This window comes from Colobus angolensis, unplaced genomic scaffold, assembly GCF_000951035.1.
Source record: "Colobus angolensis palliatus isolate OR3802 unplaced genomic scaffold, Cang.pa_1.0 Scaffold262, whole genome shotgun sequence".
NCBI lineage: Eukaryota > Metazoa > Chordata > Mammalia > Primates > Cercopithecidae > Colobus > Colobus angolensis.
This window is the reverse complement of record NW_012115844.1, coordinates 3,981,554-4,004,391: the sequence shown is the minus strand read 5'-3', so window position 1 is coordinate 4,004,391 and position 22,838 is coordinate 3,981,554. Positions and strand designations below refer to the sequence as shown.

The window sequence follows — 22,838 nt, the reverse complement described above, 5'->3', positions numbered from 1 at the left end:
CTCTCTGTCATTCTCTCCACCATGTGAAGGCACAGCCAAAATGTGGCCCTCTGCAAGCCAGGAACGGGGTCTCATGAAGAACCACTTCTGCTGACACCTTGATCTTGAGCTTCCAGCTTCCAAAGCTGTGGGAAATAAATGTCTATTGTTTAGACCATCCACTGCATGATATTTGATGATAGCAGCCCTAGCTGATTAGTACATGGTCCTCAGAAGAATTAGTAAAGCAAAACAGTTTGGCTGGGACTTCCTCCACTGTGTGTCCTTCCAGGGGCGGCACTCAAATGCTTTCAGGTTTAGGCAGGTGACATCTATGTGTGAAGCCAGCTGGCTGGTGGGAGATGGTGGCAAGCAGCTGTGTGTGTGGTTTGGCTAAAGAAGCAGGTGCTGCCAACTCTGGCAGATATTGTCAGAGACCAGGGACCAGAGTGGTCTGATCTTCACATTTTTCAAAACTCAATTATGGATATTTATGTGAAAAGTGCTGATTTTTAGGAATCTCATAAATGGATATAACTTGCCAAGTAAAGTGAAGAAAAGGAAAAAAATAAAAATAAAAAAGACTGAATGGCAAGTCTGCAGAGAGCAATGCCTAAAGTCTATGCTTTGCCCATAGGTGATCACTCAAACTCTTACAAGGCATCTACGATGTTTCTAAAACTGTACTGAGTTCCTGGGGACACCGAAATAATCCTGTCCCTGTCTTCAAGGAGCACCTTATAATGTGGAAGATGCAAGTGGAAAGAATGAATGACTAGACTTCAGAGTAGATATAGATCCATCCGTGGAAACTCAAGAGCCCAGAGGAGAGAGATGGGAGCTGGCAGAGGGTCAGGGAGGGCCTGGAAGGACCTCACAGCAAAGGCCATGTTCGAACACAATCTTGGAGAAAACTTGGCCATGCTCAAAGAAAGTCCCATGGGAGCATTCATTCAGGGCAGTAGGAGACAAAGCTAAATGGGGTACAAGGAAAACCTTAGCCTATGCTAAGATTTGCTATGGGGAGCATGGGCCATGGCAGGTGCTGGTGTGGATGAGGCTACAGGACCCACAGCTTGAGAAGCTTCAGTCCTCTACCTAGAAATTTAGAAAAAGGGTAGAGGAGGCCGCGAGTGGTGTCTCATGCTTGTAATCCCAGCACTTTTGGGAGGCTGAGGCGGGTGGATCATGAGGTCAGGAGTTCAAGGTCAGCCTGACCAACATGGTGAAACCCCATCTCTACTAAAAATACAGAAATTAGCCAGGCGTGGTGGTGCACACCTATAATCCCAGCTACTCAGGAGGCTGAGGCAGGAGAATTGCTTGAACCAGGGAGGCAGAGGTTGCAGTGAGCCAAGATCACGCCATTGCACTCCAGTCTGGGTGACGGAGCGAGACTCCATCTCCAGAAAAAAATAAAATAAAAAATAAAAAATAAAAAAAGAGGAGAGGAAAAATAGCCCTGGCATTAGGACGAAGCATACAGTCCTGAACTTAAATCTCAGCAATGTCACTTCACTATGTACAGGCTCTGACTTGAGAAAAGTTAATGGCATAACTTGGAAACCTTTGGTCAGTTTTGGCCCAGGAGCTTTTTATTATCTTTCTTTTTAGATATGTGTGGTCTTGGTTTATCATGATCATTTAAAAACAAAACATTTAAGAGAGTGCTTCGTATTGCCAGGCAACATGAAAAACACCAGGGGTAGAGCAATGACAAAGCGGCATCCATGCCTGAAAGAGCTCAAAGGAAAACTGGCATAGAAATAATACAAGTAGTATTCCCTAGTGGGTTTTGATTTTATATTGACCACATTTTTCCTTTTCTGAAAAAACTGTTGCAGTTCATATGATAGCACTGAATAAAGCAATAGTACATGGTTATTTCCTCTGGCCCACCTACATATACACACCACTGTGATTTCCAATTGTCCCTTGCTTGAAATTTTTTTAAAGTGTCATTCAAGTTGAATATTTCATTATACTGATGCTTCAGGTTCTACAAATAAATTAGTATCTCATTTGCTTCTGACTCAAGCTTTACTTTAAACAGGAGACGCCTGTTTTATCATCTTGCTAATCTTGAAATATTTAAACGCCATGTAATCTATCCAGAGAAACAACACCTAGATCGTGTACTCCACACAGCCCTCTCTGTAATTTCTTGTTATCTCGTATTATAATTACACTATCTTCAGATTAAATGCCATGGTGTAGGTCAAGTTAAACCATCAGTGGCCTGGTCATTCGTTCTTTCTGAATGTTGATGCAAAATGATTTACATTTTATACTTTTAAAATGTTATTTATGGTTACTTAAATAAAGTAATGCCAGAAGGAGAAGTTCAGGAATCATCAAGATGAATCACAGGAGTTCAGAGTGGGGAGGCTGGTGATTAAGGGCCTGGGTTGGAGTCCTGGCTGCACCCATACTGACTCCATATGACCAAGATCAAGCCATGTGACCTCTATATGCCTCTTCCCATCTGAAATGTGGGGATAGTCACAGCACCAACCTCGTGGGATTGTCATGGGGATTAAAGGAGATGTGACTGTGTAAACTGTTAAAGAGCGGGACTGGCGTAGAAAACTCCCACCAAATTTCTGTTTTTGTCACTGTCAGACTTCCATATCCCAATAGATGCTAAAGCTTCAATTCAGGTCATCAATAATTCAGACACATAATATGCATATCCATGAAGTCTTCTTTGCTTGAAAGGGCCAAACCACCAGGGTAAAGAGGGTGCGGAACTGGCAAATAGGAGCTGGGGTCTAGTCCCTGGTTCTGTCTTGACTTCCATGTGACGGTGAGCAAGACACAGGGATACTCTGAGCCTTGTTTACAGAGTAAAATGATTGGGTTGTAAATTCTAAGATCATATAAGATCAATCTAAAACATGAATGCTTTAGAGGACTGAGAAACGTATGGGTTGATCACTCCAAGAGAGCTTAGCTCTCTTGGAATCCAAAATTTCAAGAGGATTTTCCAAGAGCTACAGAATCCAAAATTCCTAGCCACAGTGATTATTGTTAAAAGCTAACCACAAAGTTTTGTCACCAGTGTGGGCATCAGTCTAACATTTTATAGGTTAAAGGTAGCACCATATATCAAACTTCTAAGCTGCTGAGGTCTTTTTGATGGGGAGGGGGAAGAATACAGCCTTTAGTGGAGAAGAGGCTGTTTCCTCGGGTAGGTCCTCTCGAACTGCACTTACTGCTCTGATTCTACTCAGATCATACTTAGCACTCATTCAATGAATATTCATTGAACCTAGGACCTGATTGAGAGGTGGATCAGTTAGACTGAGAAATAATCTATGAAGAATGCTTAACCATTACTAGAATGAAACAAGGCAAATAAGAAAGCATTGTACTCATGTGGACTGAATGTTCGTGTCCTTACAAAATTAGTATGTTAAAATCAAATCCCCATCATGATGGTATTGGAGGTGAGGCCCTTGGGAGGTAATTTGGTCATGAGGGTGAAGACTTCATGAATGGGATTAGCGCCCTTATAAGAGGCCAGAAATCTGCCTCATTTTCTTTCTGCCATGTGGGGATACAAGGAGAATTCAGCAGGGGCTGTGACCCAGAAGAAGGCTCTCACCAGAACCCAAGCATGCTGACATCCTGGCCTCAGACTTCCAGCCTGCAGTACCGTAAGAAGTCTGTTTCTGTTGTTCATAAGCCATCCAGCCTATGGTGTTTGGTCATAGTAGCCGTAATTAACTACGATAAGTATTCTATAAAAAGTTTATCAGTGACAATAACCATTAGAAGAGAATCCTTTCAACCTGGGGCATGTGGTGGGATAAGATTTCCCTTATCCCCACACCAAACAGGCAGCTTAATCACCTTTTAGGCTGGAGGAAGGCAGTTTGCCCTAAGGCTTCTGCTGGCTTAAATGAGGTATGGACGATTGGGAGTGAGTAGAATTGCTCAGGATGAGAGCCGAGGACTGAGAGCTGCCACAGGGGTCTAGTTCCCTGGTTTGTGCCACATATGACACTCAGCCTCTTCCTCAGCAAATGGAGAAGCAAACTTTGTAAAGTATCAGGGTGTGAGAGTATCTGCAATTCAGAGTCAAGGCCTAAATAAGCGTACAGTGCATCAGGCACTAAGAAATTAGAGACACAGTTGACACCCACTCTGTCTCTTCCCTCAAACGGCTTGGGACCATGCCGGGTATAGGGTGTGGAGAGGGAACAATAGAGAGAGAAGGTACAAAACAAAACACAAACAGCCACGATCACATTAGGGTTAGGGCTGTGAGAGAGCTAAGGACAGGATGCTTGTGGGAAGAACACAGAGACTCATAGAGAATGGACTGAGAGATGTACATGAAAACCATTTTGGTCTTATTCATGTGTTATGAGATAAGAATGATAGCAGAGCTACAATTAGAAATAGATTGCTTTGTGTTTCAAAATAAAGACAAAAACCATGTGAACATGAGTGATCACCTGTTACAACTGCATTTCTTCCTCTAACTCTTAATGAGAAAGAAGGAAAAGCAAAGATATTGGGAGGAGAAATGAAGGACAAGCAGGAGGATGCATGAGATAGGCTTCTTTCCTTTCTTTTTTTTTAAAGCATAAAACCATGGATCTTCCTGAGCAGTCTCCCATCTCAAGTACTAACCAGGCCTGACCATGCTTAGCTTCTGCAGTCAGGCACTTGCAGAGCGGTATAGCTGCAGGCAAGAGAGCCTTGGCTATGTAGATCTTTATTCTGTCATGTTCATTACATTTGACGGGACCTCAGCAAGGTTCACTCATCAAGTCCTGGTTCCATCTCCTTTCAAGAGGGGCCTGTGGCATATAATTGCTGTGTCTGTGTGTGTGTGTGTGTGTGTGTGTACACATATACATGTGTGTGTGATTGTTCCAATGATGAACTAAGTTTTCAAGACTTCCTGCTTCTCACAACCTTCTCAAGGTCATCAGTACATTAATGAGGGAAGCAATACCTAGAGGTCCTGAAATATTCTAGCCCATAGCATGCTACCATAAAGATGAATTTTCAGAGGCGTCTAAAGAATAAAACTGATTGCGGCTGCCTTGGTCAAATCAGTCCCATTGCTTTTCTACTTTAACAACCATATTTACTTCCCCCACTAGCTAGTGTGAACACTCAGGCCTGGCTTTGTATTGCAGATTGGTATCAAATCTAAACCAACAGATTCATTAGTGTCCAACCTGCCAAGGAAGATGAGCAGGCTTGGCCAAAGAACAGTAGTTCATGTTAAATAAAGTCTTGGAAATTGTGTTGAAATCTCTGGATTGGTTTTTCACAGTTCTTCTTCCAATGCTTAGATTCATAGAGAGAGAGAATTTTAATACTGTGAGTCACTAAATTAGGATCCAGGATTTCTTTCTACTGTTATTATCCCCTTTCTTCACTCTCACAATGTAAGATTAGCACATTCAGACGCTGCCGAGGGTTCGATGTTATTTGCTCGGGTCATAGGTAACCAAGCCCAGAAATACCAAGCCCAGGAAGGAAATTAGGTCCCATCCCAGGGAACCCACTGTGTAAGGGGGAAAGATGGATATGGAAGCAAACACTACCGTTCCAAGGAGATGAAGGAAACTGTGGAATAGACACTATTTCATCAATGTTAAGGAGGTTGGGATTAGGAAATTTGGAATATGCTTCACAGAGAAGGCACCTGAGGAAAGCCCAGGCGTCTGGTGAGGACAAAAACAAAGTTCAACACTTTGAACTAATGTCCATGCTAAAGTATGTAAATAGGGAAATAGAGAAATAAATGGATGGGGCAGAAAGATCAAAGCAATCATGTTTAAATTATCTTGAGTTTACATTCTGGGTTAGTTATATGCCCTTGATGAAGCTATTTTTCACTCTGGGCCTAATTTCCCTGTCTTGCCTGTTTTCTTAGGTGGAATTAAGTAAAATATTACAGAAAAAACATTTTAGCCCACCTGACACGTGATAGACTCACAGTAAATAATTGCTCAATAGTATTCACTCAATCAATAATAGTTCAATGATACTAACTTGAAGAGAAAAGAGAAAGAAAAATATTAGTAATAATTTAGGTTTAACGACAAATATTTTTGTCTGCTTAAATAATTGTCATAAGTAAAGAAAGAAACAACATTCTGAAAATTGATGAGTAAGAAAGAAACATTCTCCAGTGAAAGCACAAAAACTCTGCTCTATTGATAGCTATGCAGAGACAGATGACAAAGGAAAAGCAGAATAAAAAGCATAAAGTGGCTCTTAATCTAGTGTTTTTAAAGGACAACTATTATAAGGTAATTAGCCTTTGTGCTGCCTTTAGCAGAGAACCTTAAGAATTAAAGTAAGAAAAAGTAGCAGGTGATGACAATCTTAAACCAAACACGGGTTTGGCTAAATGAATAGGGCCTGGTGGTCTATGTCACCAAATGACCCAATGACACTGCAGAGAGAGTGCTTCTGCAGAAATATGTGCAGCTAAGGAGACTTGTCTAGGGGTGAGAAGCCAGCAGGAGCAGGCTGCTCCAGTACGACTGAAAGTGTAAAACATTCCTAGAACAGGTGCTTTCCTGGTTGGGGAAGGGCTGATGCACATACGAACTCCTATGAGAGAGTCCAGGGAAGGGCAGAGTGCAGGTAGCTTTGACCATACCCAGGTGACATTTTTTCAGGTCACTTTAAACCCTTCATGAGATGACAAAAGACAGCTGCCAATCTGAACTCAGGCAATCTGAGCGAAAAGATCCGCCTCCCCTCAAAGACTGATAATTCTGTTTATCATAATGGTACTTTCACTTCCTAACAACCATGACCAAAGACCTCTCCTTTCATCCCCTCTCACCACATAAATCCATATTTCACTCAGGAATCGAGGACTTATACTCTGGACAAGAGGTGTGAAGGGGCACGAAGGGGCATGACCGGGGTTCTGTCCTGCTGTCTGGGAGCTCTCTCCTGAGGGATGCAGCCAAGTCAATCAGCAATGACAACAATACCACCTGCACAAGTCGGACAGCTCCAGGACTGGAGAGGTGGTGCCTCGTTCAGGGTATGCCAGGTTAGCCTGAGATCAGCACCTACATCTCTGTCCCTCCTCCCTTTGGCTGTTTGTCCCACGAGGGGTGGTTGCAGGACACCGCTCTGCCTCTCAGAGAGGCAGAAAGACGGAGCAGGTACTATCTGGAGTAGTGCCAGTCACCAGGCTGGCAGGGAGGAGATCTGGCACAAAGCATGGGCTGGCTCTTAACGCTTCAGGCCAGGTGACCACATATCAGTTCCCCTCACTTTTGCATGGCCCTGTTGAACTCCAACTAGGAAGGAAAGCACGTTCCATCAGGTACCTGGAAGGGAGAGATCCAAGGCAAAAGGCACACAGGCCGTGATTTACCATGGAGAGGGAGCAGTGGATTGGGACAGAGCTAGACAGCCCGTAAAGAATGATGCAGTCTGAACCTGATAAGAAAAGGGAGAACGTACAGAAGTTCCAGGCATAGGAAACAGCATGTGCAGGGCTGTGAATGCTCACATTCCTGATGTCTCTGGGAACAAAGGGTGGTCCTGAGGTCAGATGATGAGGTATGTGTACAGAACAGAGAGTGGCTAATGATGAGGCTTAATAAATTAGAATGTGAGAACCATCCTGCAGAACTTGAATTTCAGCAATACTTTTATTATTAAAAAAAAAAAAAACTAAAAGGAGAGCTAGCTTTCAAGCACCCACTATGTGTATTAAACATTCTAAGTTAATCAAATGCATTATAATGAAAATAATAAGTAAATGCATTATCGTATTTAATCCTGGCTATTCTACGAAATGGAGGGCATTAGGTTGCATGGGTTTTTGCTCCACAATTATTTCCTGGGTGACCACTGTCTGCCAGGCATTGGTTCAGATTAGAGACAGATTTTTGGAGTGGGGAGCTCTAGACAAAGTCCCCATCCTCCTACAATTTTATCTATTAGAACAAATTAAATGTTAATAATGAGTGTATGAAAAATTCATAATAATCATGGAAGAATACCTGAAGTTTAGAGAGATTATTCACCTGCCCAAGGTGATATTGTGATGAAGCGATGTGGCTGGGACTTGACCTCTTCTTGCTTCTAAAAGTCCTGCAGTTAAACGTTAATATTAAGAATAATGGAAATCCATGGAACTTTCTGAATTACAGGACTGGGCAATAACCTCATTATATTTGTGTTTTACAAAGATTTCTCAGGTTAGCGACAGAGATTAACATAGAGAAATATTGCAGATTGCAAATGGCTGTAAAAATGACAGAGCTGGGAAGGAAAAACAAAACAGAAGCCAGAAAGATATAAGATTTGTGTTTTAGCTGAAGACCGCAGTAAAAGAGAAGTGATGAAGCTAAGCAGGATCAACCTCCCATTGTAATATACGAACAGAAGTGTCATTGTTGCCCGAAGGCAAGAAGGATCAATTCAGAGTTAACATAGTCGATTCATTTTCCTTTTTCATTGCTTCAAATGTCTTCCTGCCTCAGTTTCCTATGCTGCAATTATTTTACCTATGAGCCTGTGACCTAGCTTTTGGTCAAGAGGACACAAGGGGAAAATATTCTGTCATTTGAGAAAGATTTTCCTCTGTGATTAAAAGAGAGCCCCCCTCCTCGCAGCCCCCCTGCACCTTGCTCTCCTCCTACTTTAGAGCAGAGTGATGAGATCGGCTGCTTTGGGACACTGTGGCACTTTAGCCACCTGGAAGGGAGGATCGGCCAGAAGGCAGAGGTGGACTGGAAGGCAATAAGCAGCTAGATCGATGATGACATTTGTAATCTGCTTTTCAATCAAAATCAGGCTTACCAGCAAGAAAAATAATCATTACTATTAAGTGCCACATTATAGACACTTAAGTACATATCAAGCTCTCTCATGGGTGCTTTGCATACATCATGAAATGTCGTTCCCACAACAAAAGTCCATAAGGAAATATAATTCCATTTGACAGATAAGGCGACCAAAGTTCAATGATGCCAAGTCACTTCCCCATCGTAAAATGCTTCAAATACTACCTTCTGGATCAGGGAAAAGTCTCTTGTGCCCAGAGCCACCATGAATTTCAAACTGCGAATGGAGCTCTGGCCCCAAGAATGATCCTGCATCACAGAATGACTGGTGTCAATGTACTCATCACCCCAGAAAGGCTCAGTTCCCACGGTGCAGGAGGTGGGGCTTAGGGACAGGAGGAAGGCCAGGATATACCATGCAAACCATTAAAACCAAACCAAACCCACACACAGTGAGAGGACCAACAGGGGCACCATGGCTTGTCCCTCCACAAGATGGCACTCAGGTCCCTTGTCTTCAGTTTTCATCTGTGATGTTCAGCAGTCACAGAAACAGACTGGGGAGAAGGTACATGGCTCACCGTTCCTATCACGCTCCATATGCTTTCTGGTTGGAACCCTACAGTTTCTATGTCTTTTCCTCAAGGTCATGAGGCATTGTGCTGGGGCTCTGAGCAGCTCTGCTGAGGCAGGGAGAGGGAGTGGCATGTGCCACTCTCAGTGGCCTGGCTGCACTGGGGTTTACTCAGGGGCTGCTGAAGACAACCCTGTCACAAAACCTCACTGGACTTCTATGCTCTTCAAATCCTTTTTTCTGCTTTTCACGATTTTTCTGTTCTCCTGTCTTATATCTCTTCCTTTCTCTGACCCTCCGTCCATCTCATCTCCCCACTTCTCTTCCTCTCCCTGTATTTTTCCTGCATCTTCCTCTCACTGTTGCTTCCATATTTTGCTACATTGCTGCATCTCATTTGTTGGCCTAGAAAATGAATAATAGTGCTTACTTGCATGATATAAATTAAGACTAAAGAAACAAAGGGGGGCAAAAGACTGAGACGTTCTCCCATGAATATGACGCATAAAATTTAGTTTGTGACGCCGCATGTTCTCACTCGTAAGTGGGAGTTGAACAAGGGGAACACACGGACGTAGGGAGGGGAACAACACACGCTGGGGCCAGTTGGGGGTGCGGGAGAGGGGGGAAGAGCATTAGGACAAATAGCTAACTCATGCAGGGCTTGAAACCTAGATGACGGGTTGATGGGTAGAGCAAAACACCATGGCACGCATTTACCTATGTAACAAACCTACATGTTCTGCACTTGTATCCTGGAACTTAAAGTAAAATAAAATACAATCAAATTTGTAAAAAAGAAAAAGTAGGGGCCTTCTAGTAAGAAAACATATATGGTAGGGGCACGTTTAACCCATTAAAAATATAATTTGAAAAAACAGATTAGTCTGTGGTCTTTGTGATAGAACATTGAGTTTGCAGTCCAGAGGCCTTCCTTGCTTTCCCTCATCATTAATGGCATCGTTAAAAAAAAATATTCTGACTGTGAACGAGACATTGTATAAGTGCATGACATAACTTATTAATTTAATGCACATGAAATAAAATCTGTGCTATAATTTTAATCAAGCCTATTTTGCAGAGGTGGAGCCTGAGACGTTCAGCTGCAAAGTAGCTCGCCTCTTACAGCATGGCTGCAAAGTAGCATCGCAGATTCTAACCAGATCTCTCTGGCTGGTTAAGCCTTCACACTAATCATAATGCTGTTCTACCTTCTTTCTGGCCCATATTTCATGTAAACACCCTGCTAGTAAGAAGTTCAGGTTAAACGAGGAGTCACTGATATTACACGCATAAGCAATACCTCACTATTAAAGAAAGCATGAAACTCTGCTTTGGAAAGTCCACATGCAACAAAACTCTTGTTACTTTAGTTCCCCATTAGACTATCGCCTGAAACGGAAATGCAACATTTTCACTGCCCTCCTCAGAACAGCATGGAGTCAGGAGAGATCTCAGACTCAATTTATAATCTGTGTTCATCTATTTGTGGGGAGCGAGTCTGAAAAGCTCTCTCACAGTTTTATTAGCTTTTATTGCAGGAGCAATTTCAGGTGTGAGTTTTCAAAGCACAAAGGATCCCTTCAGTGTACTCAGTGGAACCCTGTGTGAGGCTAGTGTCTCTAATTCCAGCCCTACAGTAACGAGCTCAGAGCAATGTTACTATTTAATCAGGTTCTATCATAGCGGAATGAACACTATCCTGGTGGCCTCACAGGGTTGAAATACCTTCTTCTTGAAGGGTGTTGAGAATAATCTGGCTTGTGCTTTGGTGACATAGGCAAGAATTGGGCTCACTTCTTCAATGCCAGGGTTCTGTTTTGGTCTATACTTCTTTTGGTCCTTTTAAGCAAAGAAATAAGCTTGCTTTGGTTTGATTGTTCTGTTGCTTGGCTCACCAAGGAAAACAGCCCTTCTCTTTCGCCTTGGACCGTACTCCTTGGACAAGTCATCTCACCTTGAAGACTACACTGCTTTCTTTATCTTCCTATGGCACAAGAACTTTCAGAAAAGAATCTTTCAGAACTTCTACTAGGAGAATAGGGATGCTAATAAAATACAGGATGTCCAGTTAAATTGAAATTTTAGATAAACATGACACATTTCTTACTTTTTAGTATCTGAGACATACTATACTAAAACATTATTTGTTGTCTGTCTTAAATTCAAATTGAATTAGGTGTTCCGTATTTGTATTTGCTAAATCTGGCAAATCTACACAAGACAAAACACATTAAACATTGTGCTAGGCAGTACATATTGGCCATCTCCCTCAATCCTAATGGGATTATGGAAAAAAACTGAGGCCCAGAAAAATTGTCTATTACTCAGAGTGACACAACCAGTAAGAACAAGGCCAGAAATTCAAACATAAATGACTTCCAAAGTCATGCTCTTTCAACCACAAAAATAGCTCCAAAATCTAATCTCAGAAATCTGTAACCAACACCCTCCCCCTCCTTCCTACCCAGGACACTGGGAAAGATCTGGTTTTAGAAGTAATTCAAGTAAAGTGCAAGCCAGTTTTCCAGAGGAGGCTCCCAGCCCACTCTCATTCCCTGCACACAAGTATGTGTTTTTCGGAGCACAGCTAGGCAAGCATGTCTTTTCATTTCAGCTGCATCTGAAATCACCTTTCTCTCACTGTATTTTAACTGCTGATACAGAACTTTGATTTACCCTCCTAAACCAAAGAATGAAGACATTTACATAAAACAAACCTACTGCAGGGTGTACAAGTACTTCATCTGCAGGAATTCTAGGGGAAATTCGACAAGACCTAAAATGCTGAAATAGAAGTTCTTGAGGGATGAAAGGAGATGTGAATATTTCACATCTAAATGTATTTCTTTGCTTATAGAAAATGTGGGCTACTCAGTTCTCCAGGGATTTAACGAATCTCCACCTTGAGCCAACTGCTCATAGCACGTAGAGAATCTTGTCCCCGGATCGAGAGTCTGCCCCCTTTACTCCGGGCATCTCTAAGAAAAGTTTCTTCATTCCTGGACCTCAGTTTCCTTCAATAGCAAATGAAGATGGTAAGAGCTCCCCTGTGGCCCTCGCAAGACTAGGTACGAGAGATAAAGTAGGCGGTGGGTATTGTCACATTATGTGAAAGTAAGGAATTATCTACCACATTCTTTTCATGCCAGAGTGCTTTTGCACAAGCAGACCAGGATCTATTCAGCAAAGGGCTTGTATTAATATGCCAGTTATTCAGCTGGACTGACCGTACTGGGAATCCCTAAAATAGACAAACGAGTTTTCAACAAAGGCTTGAGGGCTATGCAATTTTGACGATGTTTTATCATTCGTCTTTGGCTGTTCTCACCATGTCTCTCTCGTTTCTTAAATATTTCTTCCACCATGAAGTGTTTCCTAACTCCCCCAGACAGAAATGCTGCCTGTTTTTTCTTTTCTGAGCAATATACTGTTCTAGAAGCTGGAGCAAACATATACTTTCAGGCCCCTGCTCTCCTGGAGCACATGTTCTGGTGGGAGAGTGTGAGAAAGTAAGCAAATAAGCTAATCAAGTAACAAGGTGACTCCAGATAAACATACTTGCTACCCAATTATGTTACTGAAGAAATTATCGCTATGAAAGAAAGAAATAGGGTGATGAAAGGGAAATATTCTTGAGATGGTCCATCTCATGAGACAGGCAGAGACTGTTATTTATCCGACTGCCATACTCAATGGCAGATTCATCAATGGCAAGAACTTTTTTTTAATCTCCTGCACAACTGCCTTGTGAACAACAATCAATAGCAAAGGTGGGGGCAGATTTGGGAGAAGGTGTACCAGAGTCTCAAAGGGCACAAACACATTTTACACTTGGAACACATTTTAAAAAAAAAACCTTTCATAATGCAAAATGAAATTTTATAATAAAAATATCATTGCCAGATAAAGAAATTGAAGCCTCAAAAAAATTTCCACGGACGATGGGAGCAGGCTTAAAGCAAGTTAAGAAGCACAGACGTAAACTGTTCCTGAAACAAAATAAAAGATCAATTAAAAAGGTGCTTGGGAGGCTGAGGGAGGAGAGTCCCTTGAACCCAGGAGGCAGAGGTTGCCGTGAGCTGGGACCATGCCACTGCACTCTAGCCTGGGCGACAAGAGTGAGACGCCATCAAAAAAAAAAAGGTTGCTAAACGTCAGAGTTCTGAGTATGAAAACTCAACAGTTAAGGCATCCTTACCACAGTCCTCAATCACTTTAGTTGCCTAATCATTTGAGATCATGTTCAATGTATTTCATGCTGTTCTGTAATTTCCTTGCAGAGTACTCTTTGATTGGTTTTGTTCATCAATGTACTCTAATACGTAATGCCATGCCAGGTACGTGGCAGACAATAAACATGCTCAATAGTCAATTTTATTAAAATTGAGAGTATAGCCTAATATCCAAAACTACGCACCAGATGACAGTCCCAGGATACGATCAAACTCCCACACAGAAAATATTTATGTTGAATAATGAAACCTAACTTTGGGTTATGTTGAGCCAGAGACTGAACTGCAAGCTCCCTGGCTAACAGCCTAAGTTTCCTCCCCAGTATCCTGATATTTCCTATCACTTTCCCCGAGTTTTTATTTATTTTTTAATCCTTAGCACATCACTATCTAACTAGGAGAGATTCTGCTTATCTGTCTTGCTTTTTGTCTGTCTCCTCCGCTGGAAGATAAGCACAAGGGCTAGGACTTCCATCTGTTTTGTTCCTTACTGTGTCACCAGTGAGCAGAACAATACGCGGTACATGGCTGGAACTCAATAAACATGTGTTAAAGGAGTAAATGCGATTGCTGTAACCGGTCACAGAGATAGGAAGAAGGAACATCCCCGAACAGAGGTTCACTCTGTAAATGGAAACAGTAACTAACCAGAGCACTGTCTGCACTCCATGCCCCTACACTCTTGCCTCAATATTCTGAATAACATACTCTCCTGAATTTCATATTCCAAATTTCCCTTATATCCCTGGAAACTGGGAGGCAATACATTGGAGGCCTGTGTGACAGATATAAGGCTTACACACAGAAATGTTTGGTTTGGCCCACATGGTGTTATTGAGGAATATTGAATTAGCTGCTGGCACTTGAAAGTGAGTAGATTTCACATAAAACTGTGAATTGACAGTCTATCTTGAAGAAAAAAAAAAACAAAAAAACATAACCAGATCTGGCAAGAGCAGACCTGAAGTCCCGCCTGCAACCCCTGTGCTGGATCTGGGCTACAACCCCCATTTACCCAGGCACAGGGCCCAAGTCCTGTTCCACTCAAGCTGTTACTTGCCTGGCTGAAGGCATTAGAGTTTGCGACCCCTGCTGGAAAACTACCAAAAAGCATGTATTAGAGAAAAAGAAAGATGCCCACTGGGATCTATGTTCAGGCTATTGCTTGGAAGAATAATGTATTCATTTTTCTAGACCTCTTGTAGTAGCACATAACTATTGACAAACTACGGCCCAGTAGATATTATTCTAACGATCCGAAAAAGCTATAGACTTCATTCCCCAAGGGTAGAGGAAGCTAAGGATGCTTCATGCTGGAGACAGGCCTGAAGATGAATGGGGAGAAGCTGTACATCAGCAGGTTGCAATTCTGGCTAAGTCAGGGAGAAAGGGAATTCACTTGAAGACTGTGGGTTGCCTCTAGGAATTGCTGAGAAGCTGAAAAGCCAGGACTGGAAAATGACAAGGAATGAAAGGAACCCGGGCACCAGGGGCACGTCAAGATGGTGTTGCAGAAAAGGCACCTCTGGGACCACAGCTTGGGACACGCCTACTGCTGCCGAAGCCACTTGATCCATGACCCAAAGTGATAAACAAACACTCCAGCGTCCCTGTGTTCTTTAGCTCGTCTTTCAAGATTCCAGGCCCCAGGTGGGATCATTCAACTAAGCCCTAGTTCAGGGCTGGGAGATGTGGACAAGGAGAAAGAGGCCCATCTCCCACCAAAAAAATCCTTCTATGAAGGGAACGTTGTGTCTCCTAAATAGGATGTTTGGTTCCCACTGCTTAGAAGGATTTTAAGTGAGTCTGAAGAGAGGGGGTACTACAGGCACGACTGCAGAGTGGAATAAGAACAGACAGGCCTGAATTCTAGTCTGGAATCCTTTGTACCTTTAGAAAATTAATTAAGTTTTCCGATCGGCAGATTCCAAATCCTTAAAATAGAAATGACGCCATCTGCTCTCCAGGGTTGCTGTGAAGATTCAGTCCAATCATTCATTCAATTATTCCAAACATACTTATTGAAAGTCTAAGTGCCAGGCAGGCACTGAGTTAGGTTCTGGAGACAGTTTGGAACAACACCTAAAATGCGATGGGGACTCAGTGCATTATACTGATGAAAGATTCAGACGACGGGAGCCCGGGTCATCTGGTGACACTGGTCGTCTTTTACTTTTCCCCAATGAAGTCACTCCCCATTTGTGACTTTTCTCCTTTTTTTGATTAATTAACATCAGGGCCTTCTCTTCAAATAGATTTTCTTAAGACATGTAACGTGTATTATGTTAAAAGGAAAAAAAACTCTAAAAATTGACTGTGATCCTGTAAATAAGAAAGGAATCATTCTGAGAAGCAGTGAGGCCCGCTACTTGTAGCATTCAGGTGGAGTGATCACCAGAAGAGACTGGCCAATTATATGAAATCTCTCCCACTTAATATTTAGCATATGTAATTTACTCAGACATATGCAAACTACAATGAAAACGAACATTAAAATAGATCTACGATAAAACTTTCTTTTTGTATTTTTTACCCTTTACAGTTGCACAAGTGTCCTGTAATAGGCAAGATGCATTTCGTATATATTTTCTCACTTTCTTATAATAATCTTTTCATCACTATTTTGCAGAGGAAGAAACTTAGGCTCGGGGAGGGAGAAATTGTTGCCCAAGGTCATGGGGCAAGAAGTTGACTTTAAATCCAGCCAGCACTCTCTTGCCTTCTGCCGTAAGAAAAGAGCAGCCTCAATTGAAAGCACTAGGTCAAGTAGCCAGGTTGAGGGAAAAAAACGGGGACTAGCCCTGATTTTTTCCAACACTCGCTGGAAAGTTACCGCATTTCCCTGGAAGCTGCTAAAATGCTACCACTCCGCCCGCAACAACTGTCTCTAACACAGGGACCCAGGCTTAGATGCAGGCCCCGAAACCTGGTGCCTGAGCACTGACCCAGGGGACACGCTCAATTTCATCAGGATACCCAATACATCTTACGGTTCCTTCCTCCAAACCTTAGCCCCTATAGACAGACACGATTTAGCAACCACGGTGGGGATATGCCATCGTGGGTAGATGCCATGGTCTCGAAAGGCACTGTGCACGGATGACACAATTTACACCACCCGGGCCATCTTTCCAGCCCCTTCCTAGTCAACATCAAGTTTCAATTCAAGGCAAGAAAAGCTTCCATGTGGCTTTTCCCTTCAGAGACACCACCCCCCGGATTTTTCCAGTAAAATAATTTCTTATTTTAATAAGAAAAGTACATGCTCCAACTTTTGGGGGAACCCTGGGAGGACTTGAGGCTTCATCCTAGGCATAATGACAGGAAAGTAAAGAACTCTTTGCTTTTTCCGATGCCATCTCAAGGTGCCACTTTCTCACCAGCTTCTCAGAACGAAAATCTCCCATCTTAAAACTACAGAGCATTGTATACGCTGTGGCTTCACAGAGGATCCACAGTCTAGAAGCACAGCTTAATAAACCTCACTAAGGAATCTTCATCTATGCTGCTGTTGTAATTAACCGCTTCCACTTAAGAGTGCTTAGTCATGAAGTTGTCCATCCCTGTCAAACTCAGCTGAAAGAGTTAGTTGGGCTAACCAAAACCTGGAGAGACTCTTTTAGAAGCTGTTCTTTCTCCGCTTAACGCTGGAGAAAACCTTATGTAACACAATGGTCCATTTCAATATGTTATTTCTGCAATCCTGTGGGGGAAAATCTAAGCGCTGGATACACAAAGGGAAGGGTAAGGCAGGGATTTGCAGCCAAGCGCATGTTTCTTGGAATTTTAGTAGGTAAGTCTTATTCTAATTGCAGCCAGTGTTACCCAATATTACCAGGAATGCAGAAAGCAAGAAAAAAATCCGAACGCCAAAGGATGCGCTTTGCTTTAGAAATGCAGGGAGGCAGAAGAAGTTGGGTTATTTCTCCCTCCTTTTTTTTTTTTTTTTTTTTTAAAGATGGAATTCCTGGAATTAACCCTTGGGTGGAAGCATTTCAACAACATAAAATGAGATTTGCCTGCAAAGCGAGAACGCACGGGTGGAAATGAAGGATCCTGCCTGTGCCAGGCTGCTGCCTCAGCAGTCCCCGAGCACCCAGTGCCTGAGAGCGAGAGCGTGGGGACTCGTCTGGGGACCCTCTTCCTGGGCTAGTGGCGGAAGGCGCAACCGAGCTGGTGGTGGCGGGGTTTCCCTCCGGGGCTAGGGTTGAGGGAGGAGAAGAGGGCGGACTGGCTCCTTCGTTCTCGGCCCCCCTCCCCGCCACTCCTTGAGGCTGCTCCATGCTAGGAAGAGACTGCTTCTCGGAGCGGAGCGCAAAGACAGTGGATTTGGAGTGGCCTCCCTAGAATCCCCCCCAAAAGCATCTTGGCATAAGTTGTAGATAAAAATAGCTCATGATAACGTTGTGGGGAAGGGAGGAGCGAGACTCGCGCAAGGCGAGGCAAGGGTACCACTGGCTCTGCAAAGGAGGAGGAAGAGAGAAGGATGCAACCCCCGGCCCAAGAGAGCGCCCTGAGTGTGCGATGAATCGCTGGCTCCCAGGGGAGGGAAAGAGATGGAAGACCTATAGCGCCGGCAAATAACTGCAAGAGTCCAGCACACCCCATCCCGCGCCGGCACCCGGCTTTGGCTCTAGCTTCTTCTTCCCATCATCCGCCTACGTTCTGGGTCTGTCCTCCGCTTCCCGGGACGGGCTGGGGCCAGAAGGAGGAGCAGCGCGCGGTCCGCCCCCTGGCTGGTAGAGCGCACCTGGCGAGGTCAAGTTCCGCGAATAAAACCCTTCTTGGGATCTGGGGGCTAGGCGCTCCAACCTCAGGTTCGCGCCCCGCCATCCCTCACCTCCATCCGCTGCCCAAGGGCCCGGAAATAGAAACCCACGAGGGGGAAAAAATATCAGTAAAAAGTAACAAGAAAAAAAAGACCCTCACGTAATTAGCATTGGGGATGACAGGTTTACTTATTGTCAGGGCTGTCGCCTCAATTTCTCCCTTGGGAGATGCCTACCTCCAACCAAAAGCAAAGGCAAACCAGACCAAGGCTTCTCCACCCCCAAAGGCTCCCTCGACCGAGTTACTTTTGCGGGCTGTGTCATCGCCCCAATTTCTGGCCCCAGGTGGTACCCAGGCTCCGTTGAGTGCTGCGCTGTCACTGCCCCACAGGGTCCTATGTTGAACCTGCGGTCGCCAAGCAGCTGGCAGGAGCGAACCTCCCGACTCTGCTGGGGGGAAAAACACCTAACCCAGTAAGAGTCAGAAATCTGGATCCCTGTCCTTACAGATCAACCGGTCCCTCGGGACTTCCAGAGCGGAGGTGCTAGGGCAAGAGGTGAGGAGGATGGGAAAATCCCCAGCCTCTTCTTCCTGGTTCCCTCTGCATCCACTCCACCTGCTCCAGCCCCGATTCTTCTTGGGTTCTGCACTTGCCCGAAGTCCAGAACGCCAGACTAGGGCGCCTCGGAGCACCCCACACCTGAGTCCTGTCATTCTCCCACCCCGCGCGCGCCGCACTCACCTGAGCCGCGCCTCTGTCCAGCCCGTCCGGCGCCCTAAATAGGCTCCTGGGCTGGGCCATGGGCAGCACTGCCGAGCACCCGCGGCGGGTGGAGCAAGTTTCTGCACGGCCCGGGGTAGGCGTGGGGGAGAAGGCGCAGGCACCCACTGAGACCCGGTGGTGGTGGCGGCGACTCCTGGCTGCCAGCGCGCCTAGGACCTTGCAGGCGGGCGTTTTGGTGCTCAGTCCCGAGGAGGGGAGGAGCAGGAGGAGGAGCAGGAGCAGAAGGAGGGGACTGAGGAGGCCGGGCCCGGAGGGAGAGCGCGTTGGGCAGAGGAGGATCGCGAGCGCCCACTGCTGTCCGGCCCGCTTGGGTGCCACCCCGAGTCCGGCCCGCTAGGTGCCTGGTGCACCGCTCTGTGCACAGCTGCTCCGCACAGCCCCGCCTGGCACGCAGCTCCAGCGGCGGGTCCCGGAGTAGTCGGTCCCGCCCACCCGGTGCGGCGGCCCCTCGGGTTTCAGTCCAAGGGAAAGGACCAGCGCTGCAGGAAAGTGAGGCGGCTAGGGTAGGTGATTCCGCCGTCACTGCAAACCTGGGACGTCCGGTCTACTCCCTCACGCCTGCTTGGTCTGAGACCGAGCCTACCTCTTCCCTAAGTCGCCAGCTCGGCACTTGTACCCGGGACCTGTGCTCCTCCCACGTGCGTCTGCACCACCAGTGTTCCCTTCCCGGCAGGTGACCCACCTTAGGCGCTGGCGCTCCTTCCGCCCCGCGGGAAGCAGGAGATTCCATCCTCTCCAATTCCCTCTGCAGCCGGACTGGGACCGCGGCGGCGGCCTGGGCCGGAATCCCCGCGAGGAGCTGGCTTCAAAGAGCGCCCTGTCGCCATTGAACACTCCTCCTTTGGTTTCGCGTCAGAGAGTGGACGCCAATTTGCCAGGAGAGCGCGGAAAATTCAGCTTTTTTTTTTTTTGCTAGTGCACTAGGATTGCAAACGTCAGCTCTGAAATAAAAAGCAGAGTCTTTCTGCCCCGCCCCTCTGTTCCGGAAGCTGGGAGGTTCTGTGGGAGAACCGACCTGCACCCAATAACTCAATTTAAGATTTAAGGTTTTGAGGGGCGTGGAGTTGGAATCGCCTTGGAGAAACGGGTTTGCCTGCTTCCCTGAGCCAAAGCAAATTGCCCTCAAGGGCAAACAACAATCATACCCCCCAAAAAGCAAATGTACATCAAAGTAACTTCCTTTAAATGAGATTTCTATAGTTTCTGTGTCTTACATATTAGTAAATAAATATTTGGAAGACTTGGAATTTGTGATTTACCTTTAAATATATTTCACCAACATTGTTTAATTTAAAAATGTTCTCCCATCTAAGAGAAGGTTCCTATAGGAAATTGGCCCCTTAACTCATACACAGATTACCCTCGGCACTTTGAGAAAACAACACGGTGACCAGTATTTTCTGTCTTTTTGATAAAGCCAGAAGCACCCCGAAAGCTGAGACCTAACTGTGCTTTTGGAAAATAAGCTTTTAGGAGTTGAATGACCTTGTCTACTTCTTTCAGTCAGAATAATGTTGGCATGTCTATTTTAGGTAAAAAAAAAAAAAAAAATACAATTTCTAAAAAGTGACTTTAAAGCCCCACTTTGAAAGCCTTAGCATTTCAACTAACATTAGATTTAAAAGAAGTGCTTTTCTCCCCCATTATGTATGAGGTTGTGAGGGTCAAATGGAAGTCTAAGATAAAGCTCTGCCAATTACTGGTGTCTTTAAGCTTCCACCAGCAGCCAAGCACAGTGCAGATCATGAGTCCTTCAAAATACGGAGCGGTTTTGATGCTCTAAGTTGACATGATTACTTTTTCTAAAGAGTTCAAAGTGCTTTGGTGCCATAGTATGAATTTCATTACCCATTGTGAGACACAAAGGGGTTTAGCAATGATTCTGTTTGCACCCTGGAAGCCAAAGGCAGGTTACTGACCTACTTAGTTCCCTACCACAAGACCTTGAAAGAAACTGGAACCCCAGGTCTCCAGCCCAGAGTTTTTGTTAGAAGTTTCCATTTGCAGGAAATGACTGCAGGGCACATATGTGAAGTGACAGGAATTTGAGGACTAGCATTTTACTTTTCCTCATTTCTTTTAAAATCTGAGCAATTGTTCATTGTTCAATAATCAATGTTCTTACATTCAGATAAATAAAAATATCAACTGGCTATTTTGTTCTTACCTAGCTTTATGTGTGAGTCCAGGCATTTGCCACTGCTCCTAAATAGCTTTTCCTGAAGTCTTCTGGTCATGTGTTAGGTTTCCTATCCAGAAGTTCATATAGTACCAGAGCTTAGCTCCCCTGTAACAACACGAGCACATTATTGAAACATCTATTTAGGGATCTGTCTTCCCTGATAGATTATAAATGCCTTGAGCTTGGGTATCATGATTTAATGATGAATCCTGCATGATATCTGAATCCCAGAATCCTGTATGGTATCTGAAATATACTATGCTCTCAAAAAAAAAAAAAAAAAAAAGTTTGTAAATGGAACTTCCCTCGAGGAGTCAGGGTTTAAGTCAAACACATTTCTCTTTCAAAGCCAGAGGCATGAGAAGAGAGGCTCCTGGAAGACACGGTGGTAGTGGACTGGCGAAGTGGCTGTCAGTCATAGATGTGTGGCCCAAGATTCTTCTTCTCTGTGCCAACAACTGAAAAATGAGAGGGTTTTCATGGAAGATCACTGTACTGCTGATATTTTACGATCTCCAAGTCTTTATTGAGCACCTGGTATGTGTATAACACTATGCCAGTTACCAAGGGAGAGGTGAAAAATTAAGACATCTCCATTGCCCTAAGAGAGCATAACATCTTATCTCAAGGAAAAACAAGGCTAACATTCATAGCCTATCTTTACAGAAACACACAGGCATCAGTTAACACAGTTGTAAATTGTTCTGAAGACGATAAAGGCTCAAGGAGTGAAAAGGCATGAAATAGAAACAAAAGCAACTGACCTACGCGTTTGGGCAATGATCAGTAATAACACCTGCTAACGTGTATCTAAGGCTTACAGTGCCAGGTACTATGCAAAATGAATCATATGAGCCGCACCTTTTGTTCATTTTATAAATGGGGAAACGGAGCTTTAGAAGAGTTTAGTGACTCATTCAAGGTGACATACTAATAAGTGATAGGATTGATATTCAGATAGTTCTCACCTGACCCCAAAGTGCATCTTCTCAACCAATCTTAGAGATTATTAGCCCAGACTTCCCTATTTTATAATTGAGGGAGTTCATTAGAGCACTAGAGGAGGAAACTACCCTTCCGGTAAGAACTAGACTCCTAGTCCAGTGCTCTATGTAATTGAGTAATGTGCTTATGTTTGCTATTTTTGTAGTTTTTCTCTTTCCCCGAAAACATGTAATAGGAGAGGGGAGGTCAGGTAAAGAGGAGAGGAGGAAAAGAGAGAATTTGCTCCTTTTGAAGCTGTCGAGAAGCCACAGTAGTCTACCTGCCCGGACTCAATGGGGTTTTATTTGTAACCTTAGTCTAGTGGGCAGCCCTGTATAGCCTCTCTTCCCATCGTGGTTGTTCGAATCTTTCAGGTTAATAGCATGAATATTAAAGACTCCAGTGGGATTCTTTATCTGCAAAGGAAATTGGGATCAGGTTTAAAAATCCAATTTTAATAAACTTTCCAAGTCCTGATTTAGAGGATGTACTAATGGCTCTTACTGCTGAATCACCGTAAAAGTCAAATGTATTTTTA

General features: G+C 44.3%; 1 protein-coding gene across 3 annotated transcripts in view; it reads right to left on the bottom strand.

Annotated features, from left to right (window-relative positions):
- The window catches only part of HS3ST1 (heparan sulfate (glucosamine) 3-O-sulfotransferase 1), a 33,616-nt gene extending 13,481 nt beyond the window's left edge, over positions 1–20,135 (bottom strand). The window contains exon 1 of one of the 3 annotated variants that reach the window (XM_011947355.1): positions 19,093–20,135. The gene's annotated coding sequence lies outside the window, so the exon portion shown is untranslated. Of the gene's footprint in view, positions 1–18,856; positions 18,990–19,092 lie in introns of those variants that run through there. The other 2 variants (XM_011947356.1, XM_011947357.1) reach the window with 2 other exon arrangements.
- Positions 20,136–22,838: the final 2,703 nt, after the last annotated feature.